Source organism: Castor canadensis, chromosome 16, assembly GCF_047511655.1.
Source record: "Castor canadensis chromosome 16, mCasCan1.hap1v2, whole genome shotgun sequence".
Classification (NCBI taxonomy): domain Eukaryota; kingdom Metazoa; phylum Chordata; class Mammalia; order Rodentia; family Castoridae; genus Castor; species Castor canadensis.
Genome location: NC_133401.1, coordinates 25,684,038 through 25,701,176, shown reverse-complemented (window position 1 = coordinate 25,701,176; position 17,139 = coordinate 25,684,038). Strand labels below are relative to the sequence as shown.

Genomic DNA, 17,139 nt, shown 5'->3' with positions numbered 1-17,139 from the left:
ATGCTCCTACCCTGGAACCTTCACAAGTCAGAAATGAGGGATCCTTGGGGGTCAGGTCCAGACAGCTCCCCCTGTTCATATGGGAAACCCAGGGAAAGATGCAGAGGGCTTTCTCACAAGGTCAACTCCCAAAGACAGACTGAGTCAGTAAACTCAGAACACCTCCCAAGGGTCCTTCTCATGACCAGCTCTTAGACTCATTATCTGCTCCATTGTCCCCTAGTCCTGGCTCTCCTGTAAGCAGTGCTCCAGGAAGGGTGAAAAGGGCATGCTCCTTCATACCACTCTCTTGGGTCCCTCCTTCCTGCCCATACCTCATACATCTCCACTCCTCTGACCCCCAGAGCAACCTGTTCTTGGTGCCTGTTCTTGGTGCCTCAGGCAGCCACCTTTTTTTATTTTATTTTTTTTATTATTCATATGTGCATACAAGGCTTGGGTCATTTCTCCCCCCTGCCCCCACCCCCTCCCTTACCACCCACTCGGCCCCCTCCTTCTCCCCCCTACCCCCACAATACCCAGCAGAAACTATTTTGCCCTTATCTCTAATTTTGTTGTAGAGAGAGTATAAGCAATAATAGGAAGGAACAAGGGTTTTTGCTGGTTGAGATAAGGATAGCTATACAGGGAGTTGACTCACATTAATTTCCTGTGCGTGTGTGTTACCTTCTATGTTAATTCTTTTTGATCTCACCTTTTCTCTAGTTCCTGGTCCCCTTTTCCTATTTGCATTAATTGCTTTTAAGGTATCTGCTTTAGTTTCTCTGCGTTAAGGGCAACAAATGCTAACTAATTTTTTAGGTGTCTTACCTATCCTCACCCCTCCCTTGTGTGCTAAAACTTTTATCATGTACTCAAAGTCCAATCCCCTTGCTGTGTTTGCCCTTGATCCAATGTCCACATATGAGGGAAAACACACGATTTTTGGTCTTTTGGGTCAGGCTAACCCCACTCAGAATGATGTTCTCCAATTCCATCCATTTACCAGCGAATGATAACATTTCATTCTTCTTCATGTCTGCATAAAATTCCATTGTATATAGATACCACATTTTCTTAATCCATTCGTCGGTGGTGGGGCATCTTGGCTGCTTCCATAACTTGTCTATTGTGAAAAGTCAGGCAGCCACCTTAACACACCCTTAATACCCACCTCTCCCTGATCCTCTGCACATTGACCCTCTCCTGCATCTTGGAAATAAGATTAATGTGAGTCTATAAATTTCTCTCCATTGATCCTGAGGGTGTTTCTATGATGCATGGAGTCATGGTGAGAGGTGGAACACTTGAAGGTTATTCCAAAATGGGGACATTGGGAGGTGAGGTTTGGGGCCCTTTGTCCGTCACTTACTGACTACTTCTGTTCCCTGTGAGCTTCAACCCATCTCATTCCATCCCTTCTACCATTTAACTCTGTTTCAGGGAGGTCCAGTCTTTTCCACCCTGTAATGTGCCCTCCACTTCACCCCATGAGTTATTACATTATTAGAGATGTGGGAACTGGCGGCACCCTAAGTGAAGCTTTGAGGTTAGACTGGACAGGGTCAGACAACTCACCTAAGACCCTGAGCAACAGGGAATCACTGGGCTGTGACAACAGGTAGGGAGATAAGCTTCGAGATCCATAACACCTGTAGGTCCCCCTGAGGGCTGAGGTCACAGCATTCATGGAGAATTCTGCCTGGTGTTGCTGAGCTCGGAACTTTGATCTTAGACACAGGGAGGGGATCAGCTGTCCCCTCCTTAGACAGAAGGAAAGTGTCCATCTGGCTCTGTGATTTACACAGCAGGGTCACATTTTCACCTGTGGATGGCTGTACCGACAGGGAGGGTCCGTCAGGGAGCACTTTTAGAGAGAAGGAGGGTGAGGAGCTGCCCCACTTTGTTCTGAGCTGAGACCTCACCAGGGCCTCTTTCTGATGATCTCAGACTCTGACTCTGCCCCTCACCAATGAGCCTGAGATAGCCTGGTCTGGGGATGCCAGCCAGGACACTGGGGGATTCTCATTCCTCCTCCTTGGACAAAGCATATCTGTAATAGCTGATGTCAGAGTGACCCTGGAGGATCAAGTTCTTTCCAGAGGCCATGACAGGACTCTGTTGGGTCAGGAGGAACAACTTCCTGGATACCCACGTAGGAAAGATGAGCCAGCATTGAGAGGTTGGTTTTTACCAAACACCTACTTCCTCCTGTCCTTCTCTGCAGTTCTTACTGTCTCTCCACAATGGGTTTCTTTGTCAAGGTACCTGAGCTCCCCTCACTGCTCCCTCCCTGGGAGTAGTGTTCATGGCAAAATGTTAGGGATTCAAATCCTCACCAGAAAACAGGAGTTCCAGGAGGTCACTGGGTACTGACCACACCTGGCGTTTATTCCTGTAATAACCATAGCATCTGAACATCCACCTGTTGCTGGGGGTGGGTCACAGAGACCATAGAGAACAGGGCCTGAAACTGGCCATTGTGGTGGTGGTATGAGTCATCTGTCCAGGAGACCCTGGGTTCTCCTTCCATAGTCAGAAAGAACCTGTCATATCCCTGCTGTGAGCCACACTGGAGAGTCACCATTTCTCCTGCAGTCACCACAGGGCTGGGCAGGGCTGAGAGTCTGGGTTTGTTGTAGTAGACTCCTAGGAGAGAAAGAGGCAGTGTGTCAAGTGGGTTCCCACATTGTCCTCAGGGCTGGGCTGTGAGAGGGACATTCCTGAGAGCAGACCCCTTCCTGAGAGCAGAGCCTGAGAATGGGACCCCTGAGTGTCCTCTCACCTGTCACCACCAGCTCTAGGGGGGGACTGACCTCTGACCATCCAGCAGGACTCTGATACTTACAGCAATAGTATCCTGCATAATCATCTGTCATGGATGAGATGGAGAACTTTGCTTTGTTCCCGGGCTGCAGTGGAGTCTGTCTGTTCCAGGTATCCTTTCTTCCTTTTTTATAAATATGGTACTCTTCAGCCTCCAGGGTGCCCTGACACCAGATGGTCCACAGGCTCACCCCAGGTGATCACAGAAGCTGGCTGAAGGAGTGTCTCTGCAAGGAAATCAGTTGCTGAGTCCTGGGACATCCCTCACTCAGATCCCAGCTCTGATCTTCAGGACAATCCAGGCATACCCAGCATTAGCCACATCAGTCACACCTGCAATTCTCCATACTTACTACACAGAGTGTCCTCTTGTCCCTAACAAGGAGGAGGGACCTGAGATAGCTGGGGACACACTCACCTGCCTGCACTTGGGTCCTGGAATCCAGTCTCAGCCCTAGAAGAGAGTTCCCTGTGAAAGATTTGCTCCTGAAGCCTGAGCAGTCCCTCTTCTCCCCTCAGCCTCCTGAGCCTCTGGAGTCTCCTAATGAACCAGGGCTGGCTGTGGAGTGGGGACCCTCTAAGACTATGGTGCCCCCCCTTCACATCTCACCCAGGCCATGAGATTCAGGGTCATGGAGTCTCTTCACACTGGACAGGGCTGAGCAGGTAGAAGAGGCCACAGTACCTAGCAAGATAGCTGGACAGATAAGCAAAGTAGGGCTACTCAGAGGACAGGCCCTGCTTGTCACATGGTTGCCACATCACCAGCCTCACAGGACGTGGATCTTCACTGCATAGGAACCTGGCTCTCATTTCCCCAGGGCTGGGATGGAGGGAGCACCAGGCTTTTGCAGACACCTTAGACAAAAATGGTGATATTCATGACCTCTGTCTACTCCCATCTGTCCTTATTTCCTTTTTTATATAAAATCAACCATGTATTTTTTTAGTATTTCATTGTACATCAATGAATGACATATTTCAAAATCACTAATTTATAGAACTCAAAGCAGTAAACACACACACACACACACACACATCCAGTAATTCACTTCCTATTTTTGCTGTAAAAAACAGTAGCTTAGGCCAACTCAGATCATGATGTCACAATTGTACGGGTCTTAAGTGCAAGGTCACCTCTATCCTCCAGTCAAGTTCCCCTCAGGACTGTGTCCACTGCAGGCCCTGGGCTGAATCTGCCCACTTCCTCAAGCTCCTGCAGGCTGTGCATCCTGTGCCTCCTCATCCCTCCCATCTCACAGAGTGAACATGCTGTTCCCACCTCTGCTCTACTGTCTCACCTTGTTCTCTGATGTTGATCCCCCGCCTACCTCTTTCACTCACAAGGACCTTGTTATTACATTGAGACCCCATGGGTAATCTCCCTTCCAAGGTCCTTAGCTTAAGAAAATTTGCAAAGCCCTTTCTGCCAGGTTAAGTAGCATAGTCACAAGTTCTGGGGATGAGTATGTGAATGAGCATATCTGGAAGTCTTTTTTCAGCTTACCTGATTGATGTCTTTGGAACTTTCTTCCATAAAATGTCATGAGTCCCTTCTCTTTGACAATGATGGGCTCCTAACATGCTCAATTTAGGGCCTTGTGGGTGACTTAACACCTGTTATGACAGGTATCTGGGCAGCTGGGGTTGCATGGTGTCCCAGCACTCCTGGCCAGGCATTCAGTCTCTATAAGAACCCAGTAGAAATCCAGAAGCTGTTAGGCCCAGCATGGATTCAAAATCCTAACATCAGTGTTGTAACTCCTTGCAGCTTCTTACCTTAGGCTCTTCATGACACCTGTGTGCCACAGACACTCTACTCCATGGCCTTTGCTGGGTTGTGAGGCTCAGGTTTTCTGCAGCCTGGAAGTGCTGCAGACACTTCTCTTGCTCTGAGTCCCTCACAAGACAGCCACCTATCAAGGTATTTAAGGTGAGGTAGCTCACCAAAGAGGTATGTGCTGTCTACAAACTCCGGAAGAGGTCAACGAGGCATTGGACATTAAACTTACTATAGTAAGATCTGAAGGAGCAATAAGTCATCACTTGGGTGGGAAGTCTCAACTTACCTCAGGAAACTGGACTCCTAGAAACTGTGTCAGGCAGCAAGAATTTTGGTATATTTATTTCCCATACTGTTTGTTTCCCATACACAAACAGAATCAAATCACCATGCTTCCTGTTAGGTCCACCTCATGCATCATCACTGTGATGAATGTGAGGCGTCCAGCACAATGGAGGACTTTGTGGTCTGCAGACCACTAGGCAGAGGCTGGGTTGACACAGACCTGCATGGGACAGTGGAGAAGCTGCATCTGGGGTCAAGGATGTGTAGATTTTCCTTAGTAATAAAGACTTGTCATGAGCAGAAGCTGCAGTTGGAATCAGCACTTGATTCACACTCCTAATGCAATCTGCATGGTCCTCTGTCTCCTACTTCACAGGGGCATTTAATGGGAACATGGGGTCCTTGATGGGACACTGACCCTCACAGTCCTTCCAAGAATGTGGAGAAAATATTATATCGCTGTTCTCTAGGAAGAGGTGTCTCCATTGCCTTCCCCTGGCCTTTCCTACCATGGTATCTCTAACCCCAGGTAAGACACAACATGAAGTGCTAAGGGTGTCTGTCTGTACCTCTTGATTACCCAGACCTTGGGCAATATCTGTGGGGTGGAGACACCCCACTAGCCGTACAATCTCCATTCATCTCCATGCTGATTGCAGACATCCAGGCCATGGTGGTTCTGGAATGTCCAGAAGTGACACTGTAGGGCATTTACCATTATGGTGAGGTCAATGTTGAGAATTTTAGTACAAAATAATCCACAGGGTAGATGCTGATATTTATATGTACAGAAGTTTATGGTATCCATAACCTATCCCAAATTTCAAATGATTTTACTTTCCCAACACAATCAGTGTCTCTCCATGCTAGATACAAAATTGTCCCTGTCAGGGAAGCATCAAACCTTGGAGTGTGTTATAATGAATCTGGAGACAGTGGGATTGAGCAAACAGTGTTCTGTTGAGCAAAAGTCCCCTCTTCCTTATTGCTGAAGCTCCTCCCACTGTGCTCAGCATGGAGAGAAAAGAAATGGACATTTATATGCAAAAGAACCATGAATAACAAGTAATGACTAATGTATTGACTGACCACCAAGGCACAATTGAAGAATGTTTGTTAATAAAAAATCAACTCATCACACACCAGTGAGAAGGCTAAGTGAGAGGATACTTTATTACTAGAAATGATCCATTATTAATCAATTTGTTATTGATGCTGTAGGAACCCATTCTGAGTCAGAACCACCACGATTTTCTCCAAGTGGTCCTGGTTAAGATCTCACTACTCCCGCAGTCAATGGTTGTGTTCATGTCCACATTGTCCTGTGTTGGGGAATCCTGTGTGGGCTGATGTGTTTACAGCAAGACTGTGAATGGGATCTTGGGGAGCCTTTTCTTATGGTCATTGGTCACAACTAGGTTAATGAGTGGAGATGAATGGGGGCAGCTGAAGAGGATTCAGGACAGGAAGAAATCAAGAGTTAAGCCCAAGGCAAGAACATGTCAACGATGCCTCATGATTAGATTTGAGGTGTGCATTCTTGATTCGAATAACACTCAAGCGACTTCTCTATTCCTTAATGGTGCTATTTTACTTTGAGAGCTTGGCTAACATGGCACCCACCAGACTTCTCCACAGTAAGGTTATTTGCATTTCATAATTGATCATTGATTTGTAACAAGATTCTTTGAGATGGTGTAAATATCATGTTTTGTGTTCAACTTTCACTTATTCATTACAATAGCCACTGACCATGACACAGTAGAAAAAGCTTTCACTGATCTCAAATGTATTCATAAAAACATTGAACATAACAGCCTGCTGAGTTATATGTCTGTGGAACATGGTTGATGCTTCATGTGCTTCCTTGTGCAGTGGTAAGTAGATGTCTGTAGGTTTCTTATTTCCTTGTAGTTCTCATATCAGTACCCAGTTTCCTCCAGTACCATTTTCCCTCTCTTGAGTGGTTTGATCTTTTCACTTGACACGTTAGTCCTTTTCCAGCATGAACTTGTTTATTTGTCCCAAAGACTTTGGAGGGGTGTTATTTCATTCTTCTTTCCCAGTAGTTCACAAGTACAAACCCAGTTTCCATTAATAACTTTGGGGTATAGACTTTCCTATTGTTGGAAGTGTGCCTTCAGGAAGATTTCTTGAGGACATTTACTTGGGCAAAATCATAAAGGCACATGATGTTTAACCTGACATAGATTTTCTTTAATATGGCTTGTTCCATTTGCTTTCCTACTAGCAAGGTAAGTGCAGATCTATTTATTCACACACTTCCAAGAGGCAGGAAGTTAGCAAACTGGTTTTATCCAAATAGATAACACTGCATTCTACTAGGTTCAAATTTCCATTTTTCTTTTTATTAAGTAAATCTGAACAGATTTTCACATGTTAAACTGCGCTTTAAACTTTTTGATTAATTCTTGTTCATATCATTTGCCATTTTTCTTTTTTCATTAAATAATTAAATCCATATATATGTGGGGGGTGGATGTTAACTATATTATATAATTTTGTGCATATATATAATGATCATACACATTTCATATGTAATATATAATCTGTGTGATTAATTTTATATTTATATATAATTTCATATATATGGATATACATATGCACAGAGACTCTTTTCAATGGGATCTAAATGTTTTCTCTTAGATTACCTCTGTGTGCTGATTCTCCATTGTGTGTGTAATGCAATTATGTGATTATTTTATTATAATCAAATTTCCAATATTTGCTTGCTACTGCAAATATTTCAAAATAATTTCCTATGCTAGGTTATACAGGATTTGGTACTCATTTCTACTCAGATATTTATAGTTTTCTCTGATTAGTTGTGAGTTTTTTATTATAGATTAATTGTACCAACAGTTTTGGTTGTGATATTTTCACACATGCAAATTCACTGCCCCATTATTCTTTCTTATCTCCCTGCCCTCCTTCTATGGTTTCAGTGGATTTCATTATGCTGTTGACCCCTCCTTTCCCCAAGTATTGGGTGTTTCCCCCAACCTACCCCATTTATATTCAAACATTATTGCTGATGTTATTATTGTTAGTATTAATTGTGATTATTATTAATTATTAGGTTTAGATTCCACATATGAAAGAAAATGTGAGCCTGGCTTTTCTCACTCAATGTAGTGATTGACAGTTCCATCCATTTTCCTGAAGATGGTAGAATTTCACTCTTCTTTATTGCTGTCTGTTACTGCATTGTATATATATATATATATATATATATATATATATATATATATATATATATATATATGGTGAGATAATCATTATTCATTCATTGACTGATGGACACCAAGGCTGACTGCATGGCTTGGTTCATGTCAATAGCACTGTGATAAACATGGGTGTGCAGGTGTCTCTATAGAAGCTGACTTTCACTCCTTCAGATCTATGCCCAGGAGTGGTATAGTGGGATCATATGTAGTTATATTTTTAGTTTTCTGAGGAATTTCCATACTGATTTCTATAGTGGCTGCACTAAATCCCATTTCCACCAGCAGCGTGTAGGGTTCCTTTCCCCCACATCATCACCATCATTTGTTGTTTGTTGTCATGAACGACAGCCATTCTGATTGGGGTGAGATAGAATCTCACTGTCATTTTGATTCACATTTCTTTATGGTTAAGTTTGTTGAACATGTCTGTGTGTATTTATTTGCCATTTGTACTTCTTTTGAGAACTGTCTTTTAATCTTATGGGGCATGAACGATAGTTCTAATTTCATCCCTTTTTCCCCAAGTCCACCTGTAACCTGGTGACTTGGTGTGCCCTCTCTGTCATACCCTACTTTTCCCTGTGTTCTGAGTCTATGTCTGAACTTAGTGATGTGTTCCTTGTTCTCCTGTCTGATCTGTATCACTCTCAAGTTCAACTACAGTGTGTGCTAATTCCAGATTGAGCCAACTCCCACCTCCCATTTTCTTCCTGCCCAGTGTTTTCCTAGCTATTCTTTTTTTTTCTTTTATTATTCATATGTGCATACAAGGCTTGGTTCATTTCTCCCCCCTGCCCCCACCCCCTCCTTTACCACCCACTCCGCCCCCTCCCTCTGCCCCCCACCCCCTCAATACCCAGCAGAAACTATTTTGCCCTTATTTCTAATTTTGTTGTAGACAGAGTATAAGCAATAATAGGAAGGAACAAGAGTTTTTGCTGGTTGAGATAAGGATAGCTATACATGGAGTTGACTCACATTAATTTCCTGTGCATGTGTGTTACCTTCTATGTTAATTCTTTTTGATCTAACCTTTTCTCTAGTTCCTGGTCCCCTTTTCCTATTGGCCTCAGTTGCTTTTAAGGTATCTGCTTTAGTTTCTCTGCGTTAAGGGCAACAAATGTTTCCTAGCTATTCTTGCATATGTGTTTTTTCATATCATCTTTAGTATCTGCTTGTTTAGTTCAGAAGAAACTCTAGTTAGCACGTTTTGAGGGAGAGTTCTACATTTACCAATTAACTTTGGAGAACAGATTTCTTGGGGTCAAAATGTCATTCTAGTCAATGACAGGGATGTGTAATACCTTGTTCCAATTCCATGCAAATTTTATGATATTCAGATGTGATTGCAAGGTAATCTTTTGTGTGTATATAATTTTGGTACATTTCTTATTATAATTATCCTTAGGATTTTCTGTGATTTTATCAATATTCAAAGCGAGGTTGAGATTTTCTTTTCCATATATGTTCTGCTGGTCATTATTTATATACTTGAAAGGTATTGTATAAGTTAACACCTACTTCTTTGATTGCTTTAGAGTTCAGTGACTTCTTTACCCTGCATCATGCATGTTTCCCTACTCATATTCCTTTTTTGTTTACTTATTCATTTATTCATATATACATACATTGTTTGGGCCATTTCTCTTCCCTGCCTCCCCACCTCCTCCCTCTCCTCCCCACCCCCTTGCTTCCACGCAGAACTGTTTTGTCCTCATCTCCAATTTTGTTGAAGAGAAGACATAGCAATAATAAGAAAGACATAGCATTTTTGTTAGTTGAGGTAAGGATAGCTATACAGAGAGATTCCTAGCATTGCTTCCATGTACATGTGTATTGCAATCTGAACTGATTCATCTCTGCTAGATCTCTTCATTACTTCCTAGTCATCTTCCTATAGTGACCTCTGTTGTTTTAAGGTTACTGTATTAGCTCCTCTACATTGGACACATCAAACACTTTCAAGTTTTGGGTTTCCTACCTTTCCTTATTCCTCCTGTATGTGTTCTCCCCTTAGTGTGTGACCCACATCCAATAATATTACTGCAGTTGTTTTAGGTGTAAAGTCCACATATGAGGGGGAATATACAATTTTTGACCTTCTGAGTCTGGCTAACTTCACTTAAGATGATGTTCTCCAGTTCCATCTATTTACTTGCAGATGACAAGGTTTCATTCTTCTTCCTGGCTGAGTAAAATTCCATTGTGTATAAATACTACATTTTCTTAATCCATTTGTCAGTAGTGTAGCATCTTGGCTGTTTCCATACTTAGCTACTGTGAATCGTGCTGCAATAAACATGGGTGTGCAGTTGCCTATGGAGTGACCTGAGTTACATTCCTTTGGGTATGTCCCTAGGCCAACTCACATTCTTAGTCTGCCGATTTGATTTCCTGAGCACCACTAGCTCAATTGTCCTAGGTGGTCACTGTCTCCAGAGAGCTGGCTCATCCTGCCTTTGCAGCCCTGTTTTCTGCTCCATCTCCACACCATGGTAGCACAATTATAACCCATGCATGTTCAGGGTCTTGTACTGCAACAACTTTAGTGAAAACAAAAATTTAGTGATAATCTCGTTCAAGTCCTTTTTAAGGTCAGGCAGAGTGGCTCAAGTGGTAGAGCCTAGCAAGCATGGGGCCCTGAGTTCAAACCCTAGTACATCCAAACAAAACAAAACAAGTCTTTTAAAAAATATTTTAATATATTTTGTTTAGGATTCATTGGTAGGACAGGGGGTTTTATCTGAAAATTCTACATATGCAGACAGTGTATTTTGAGCAAGTTCATCCTGTTTTATATTTTCTAATACCCTCCCTCCTGCCTCCCTTTTAAAATAACATTTGGTGGCTTTTTTATGTCATGGTTTTTTTCCAGGCAACTGGCCTGGCTTCCTGTAAAATACACAGCAGTGAACAGTTCCTGAAAATTCAAGAATGGGAGCGAGATGTCTAATTAAGGGGACAACTACACTGAAAATTAAGAATCTTTCATTTTTCATTAATTTAATTTGTAATTGAAAAATGATTGTTGTATAGTATTAAGGGCCACAATGTGATGATTTGATCTATGTAATTATAAATTCAATCTAATAAACCAAGTAAGAATCTTAAAATACAAAAGAATAAGAAAGTCAATAAGAGTAAACCCTTCCTGCAATGTTCCTCAACATAATAAAGACTATACATGACAAACCTAGAGCCAACATCACACTAAATGGAGAACAACTGAAACCGATCCCCTTAAAGTCAGGAATGAGACAGGGCTGTCCACTTTCCCCACTCCTATTCAATATACTCTTGGAAATCCTAGCCCAAGCAATAAAACAAGAGCAAGAAATAAGAAGGAAGGAAGAAGTCAAACTATCTCTATTTGCAGATGACATGATCCTATACCTAAAAGACCCTAAAATCTCCACCAAAAAATTCTTAGAAATTAAAGACTCTTGGCAAAGTATCAGGATATAAATTTAATATACAGAAATTAGTAGCTTTTCTAGACACCAACAATGAACAGACTGAGAAAGAAATCAGAAAAACAATCCCATTTATAATAGCCTCAAAAACAATCAAGTACCTAGGAATAAATTTAATGAAGGAAACCAAAGGCCTTCTCAATGAAAATTACAAACCACTGAAGAGAGAAATCAAAGAAGACATCAGAAGAAGGAAAGACCTTCCATGCTTATGGATTGGTAGAATCAACATTGTGAAAATGGCCAGATTACCAAAAGCAATCTACATGTTCAATGCAACCCCTATCAAAATTCAAGTGATATTCTGCACAGAATAGAAAAAACAATCATGAAATACATCTGGAAACACAAAGACCTCAAATAGCCAAAGCAGTTCTGAGCAAAAAGTTCAATGCTGGAGGTCTCACAATATCCAACTTCAAAATATACTACAGAGCCATAACAATAAAAACAGCATGGTATTGGCACAAAAACAGAGAGGAAGACCAATGGATCAGAAAAGAAGATGCAGACATAAAACCACGCATCTACAGCCAACTGATCTTTGACAAAGAAGCCCAAAACACACAATGGAGAAAAGACAGCCTCTTCACCAAATGCTGCTGGGAAAACTGGACATCCACATGCAGAAGATGGAAACTAGATCCCTATTTTTCACTCTACACCAAAATCAACTCAAAGTCGATCAAAGACCTTAATATAAGGTTTGAAACTTTGAAACTACTACAGAAACTAGTAGGAAGTACACAAGAACATATAGCCATAGGAAACAAATTCCTAAACAGAACTCTACTGGCTCAACAACTAAGAGAAAGAATGAACAAATGGAACTGCATCAAACTGAAAAGATTATGCACAACAAAGAAAACAGTCACTAAACTCAAGATACAGTATACAGAATGGAAGAAAATCTTTGCCAGGTATTCATCTGATAAGGGACTAATATCCAGAATCTACAGGGAACTGAAAGAACTCAATCCCTAAAGAACAACATCCTAATGAAGAAATTGGCACATGGATTGAATAGGGAATTTTCAAATGAAGAGGTACGAATAGTCAATAAATGAATGAAGAAGTGTTCAACTTCCCTGGCTATAAAAGAGATGCAAATCAAAACAACACTAAGATTTCTTCTTACCACAGTGAGAAAAACAGCAAAGAGCAAAAACAACAAATGCTGGCAAGGATGCAGTGAAATAGGAACCCTCATACACTGTTGGTGGGAATGCAAATTAGGACAACCATTATGGAAAGCAGTATGGAGATTCCTCAAATGATAAAAGCAAAAGCACACAAGGGAGGGATGAGGATAGTTAAGACACCTAAAAAACTAGCTAGCATTTGTTGCCCTTAACGCAGAGAAACTAAAGCAGATACCTCAAAGCAACTGAGGCCAATAGGAAAAGGGGAACAGGTACTAGAGAAAAGGTTAGATCAAAAAGAATTAACCTAGAAGGTAACACCCACGCACAGGAAATCAATGTGAGTCAATGCCCTGTATAGCTATCCTTATCTCAACCAGCAAAACTCTTGTTCCTTCCTATTATTGCTTATACTCTCTCTACAACAAGATTAGAAATAAGGGCAAAATAGTTTCTGCTGGGTATTGGGGGGGCAGAGGGAGGGGGCGGAGTGGGTGGTAAGGGAGGGGGTGGGGGCAGTGGGGAGAAATGAACCAATCCTTGTATGCACATATGAATAATAAAAGAAAAATGAAAAATAAATAAATAAATAAAAACTAATTACAGAACTACCATACAATCCAGTGATATCATTTCTGGGCATATATTTGATGGAATGTAAGTCAGGATACAGTAGAGACACACTTACACACTGATGTTTATCACAACACTGTTCACAATAGCCAAGCTATGGAAACTACCTAGATGCCCTATAACTGATGAATGGAGCAAGAAAATGTGATACACATATACACATCGGAACTTTACCCAGCCATAAGGAATAATGACACAATGTGTTTTGAAGGTGGATGCATTTGGAGGACATCATGTTAAGTGAAGTGAGCCAGTTTCAGAAAGACAAAGGCCACATGTTTTCTGTCATATGGAAGATAGATCCAAAAGATAAATATATACACAAAAACAAATACATAGAACATGTTTCTAATAGAACAATGCTATGGAACTCGGGGAAGGAGGAAAAGGAAAAGAGAATGATAGAGCATCTATCATTCTATCTATTGTAAGACACAACACCTGTGAAGGTACAAGATATAAGGATGTTTAGTGAAAGCTGTTGAAAAATGGGGGGGGGGTAAAGGGGAAGGGGAGAGTAATGGAAGGGGTTGAATAGACCAAAGTAAAGTAGACTCACCTCAGAGATACACTGCAAAACCCCTTTGAACATCACCTTCGAAATTAATAATGAAATACAAGACTGTAAAATAGGTGCAGTGTTGTGAGGGCACTTTTATGGGGGAGGTGATGAACAAAGGAGTTTAAGATGAGGGAATATGGTTGATGGACTTCATATACTTAGATAAAATAGAATGAAGAAACTTCTTGCAATTGCTTTAAATGGGGCGGGGAGAGGGTCAAGGGGGAGAAATGGTGGGGATCATCTAAGCAATGTACACTATATTCATTGTCACAATGAATCCCCTCCATTCAAAGGCTATATCCTAATAAAAAATTAATTAAAAACTAAAAACTCTTTTTAAAATTAGTTTTTATTCACATGTGCATACATTATTTGGGTCATTTCTCCCCCCTGCCCCCCTCTCCCACACACTTCCCTCTTCCCCCCTCAGTTCCAGGCAGGTTGTGTTCTGCCTTTATCACTAATTTTGTTGAAGGAAAGAGACAAGCCTAATAAGGAAGACAAAGTATTTTTGCTGGTTGAGTTGAGGATATCTATACAGAAATATTCCTAGCATTGCTTTCGTGTACACGTGTTATGACCCATGTTGATTCATCTCTAATTGATCTTTACCTGGTTACTGATCCCCTTCTCATGATAACCTCCGTTGCTTTAAGGTTTCTGTATTAGTTCCTCTAGAGTGGGGACATCAAACGCTTTCATGTTTTGGGTTTTCTATCTATTTCTATATCACCAAAATGTGCTCTCCACTTATCATGTGATCCAAGTCCAACCACATTGCTGCATTTGCCCCAGATCTAAAGTCCACATATGAGGGAGAACATACAATTTTTGATCTTCTGAGCTTGGCTGACCTCACTCAGAATGATGTTCTCTAGCTCCATCCATTTACCTGCAAATGATAAGATTTCATTCTTCTTCATGGCTGAGTAAAATTCCATTGTGTAAAAGTACCACATTTTCTTGATCCATTCATCAGTAGTGGGGCATCTTGGTTGTTTCTATAACGTGGCTGTTGTGAATAGCACCGCAAAAACTCTTAAAAAGTAAAAATAAACTCTTCTTACCAATCCAGGGTTTCCAAAGGAAACTGTTAAGTGTTGGAGACAGATGACAAGCTAAGGTAGGAGGCACTTTGGTCATTGTCCTTGGACTTCCAGAATGTTCTTTCATGTTTCTTCTGTCTCTGTTCCTGACCATATTAGTCTGTTCTCTCTTCTATATGTAACTACACACATAGGGGTCCAAGAATGTAACCCCTGCCTATCTCTGTCTACCTCTCACACAGCTGCCTTCAGAAGTGAAATAAGCAGACTCAGAGAGACAAATCCCAAACTGTGTCACTGATGTGTGGAATTGAAAAAAAAAATCAAACTCGGGAAGCAGAGAGGATAGTGGAGGATGGGGCTTTAGGTTGGATTGGATGGGGACAGGGAGATGTTGACCAAAGACTACACAGTTTCAATTGGACAGGAGAATAAGTTTGAGGTCCATTGCTCACCACAGAGTTTGCAGTTAATTACAATGTATTGTATATTTCAAAATTGCTAGAAGAGTAGCTTGCAGATGTTCTCACCACAAGAAATAAGTATGTGGATGGATATGTAAATTGCCTTGATATAATCATGCTATTGTATATTTATAACACAATTTTGTACTCCATAAATATATACAATTATTTGTCATTAAACATGAAAGAAAGAAATAAAAATATTTCAAAACTAAAATTTTTAAAGTTAAATGACACAAAACACACACGAAGTTCCACCCTCACACACTGCTGTGTTGAGTTCTGTGGCTGCCCAGCCCCCATGAGCCCCAGTTCAATGGCTGTGGCCTGGGATGGTGTGGACTGTGGTCTGTTGCAGGAGTGACCTACTCAGTTCTCAGCTCTCTTCTTCAAAGGATGACAGGATCTTCTAACTACGGAAATGAAACATAGGATGGGAAGGATAGAGGAAGCAGGACTGACTTGATGCAAATATAGAATAAATGTCTGAATGTTCAGAAAGCAAAGGAGCACTAACCATCAAATGGGAGATACATTTATCACTCCACTGCATGTCCCTTTGTGAGCCTGAGGACTCCATGCTGGGTCTGAGCTACAGCTCCACAGTTCTCAGAGTCACATGGACAGCATCCCTCCTCCAGGAGGCACATATGTTTCTCATCTTCTGTGTGAGGACTTTATCTAACATGATTTGAAACCATGAGAAGAGCTCCTAAATTTGGGATAACTTCTGAGTGGATTTAGTGTTGATCAATTGGGGAAATTGCCAAGACATGGGATGAATCCCCAAAGTACCAGAAGGTGCTATATTTTCCATAGTGAATCAACTCTGCCCTCAGTTGGATCTTTACAAACATGTACTAGACTCTGGTTTTCTCTGCTGCATCTACAATCCCTCATCCCATTCCTCATACTATCAATTGAACACAACTGAAAAGATGTCTGTTGGCCCCACTAAACTGTCCATGGGAGCTCCCAAAACTGTGAATGACATAATTCTGACAGCGGGGACTTTGTGGATGTGGCTAAGTAAGGTCCTTGAGTTGGAGAGAGCCCATCTTGGATTATCAAGCTGGGCTCTGAATGTCATCACAGGGAGTCCTTAAAGTGGAAGACAGAGACAGAGGGTGAGGGTTCAAGAGTGATTTGGTGATGAAACATGGTCCAGAGCCATTAGCTATGGGCCTCAGTGGCCTCTGGAAGCTGAAAAAGACCAGGACACAGATCATCCTCCCAAGCCTCCAAAAAGGAGTAAGTCCCTGACCACCTCAAATTTAGACCAGGGGAATCTGTCAGGATTCTCCCCTCCACAGTTATGAGATAATAAATCTGTGCTGTTTCAAGCTACTACATTTGTGGTAATTTCTTTCAGCAACAAGTCAGAATTCTCAAAAAAGAATACAGTCTGTGGAATTATTATACAGATTTATATATAAAACAATACATATTGTTTTAAGAAAGCAGATGATATAAGGCTATGTGTATGTGTCCTTGCTTTCGCTTATCATTTTCACTTTAAAATCAGAAACCAATAAAGAAAGTTACATCCAGGATGAGGGGTGTAGGGTGATGTGGGAAGTCTCCATGTGAGTCATTTTGTGTAGCTGTGACTTTGTGAACCAGAAATGATATTTGTATTCCAAGACACTTAATGAAGTTGTAAAAGGTGAAAAAACACACCCAAAGACAACTAAA

General features: G+C 41.4%; 1 long non-coding RNA gene and 1 pseudogene across 1 annotated transcript; both read right to left on the bottom strand.

The window, feature by feature from the left end:
• Nucleotides 1–544: 544 nt before the first annotated feature.
• On the bottom strand, nucleotides 545–2,169 carry LOC109700122 (leukocyte immunoglobulin-like receptor subfamily A member 6 pseudogene; annotated as a pseudogene).
• Nucleotides 2,170–2,451: 282 nt separating this feature from the next.
• LOC141418100 (uncharacterized) lies at nucleotides 2,452–3,748 on the bottom strand. Its single transcript, XR_012442743.1, has 4 exons — nucleotides 3,416–3,748; nucleotides 3,224–3,259; nucleotides 2,828–3,032; nucleotides 2,452–2,628 (listed from the first exon to the last, which is right to left on the bottom strand). It is a non-coding gene; the product is annotated as an uncharacterized lncRNA (long non-coding RNA).
• Between the last annotated feature and the right edge of the window lie 13,391 nt (nucleotides 3,749–17,139).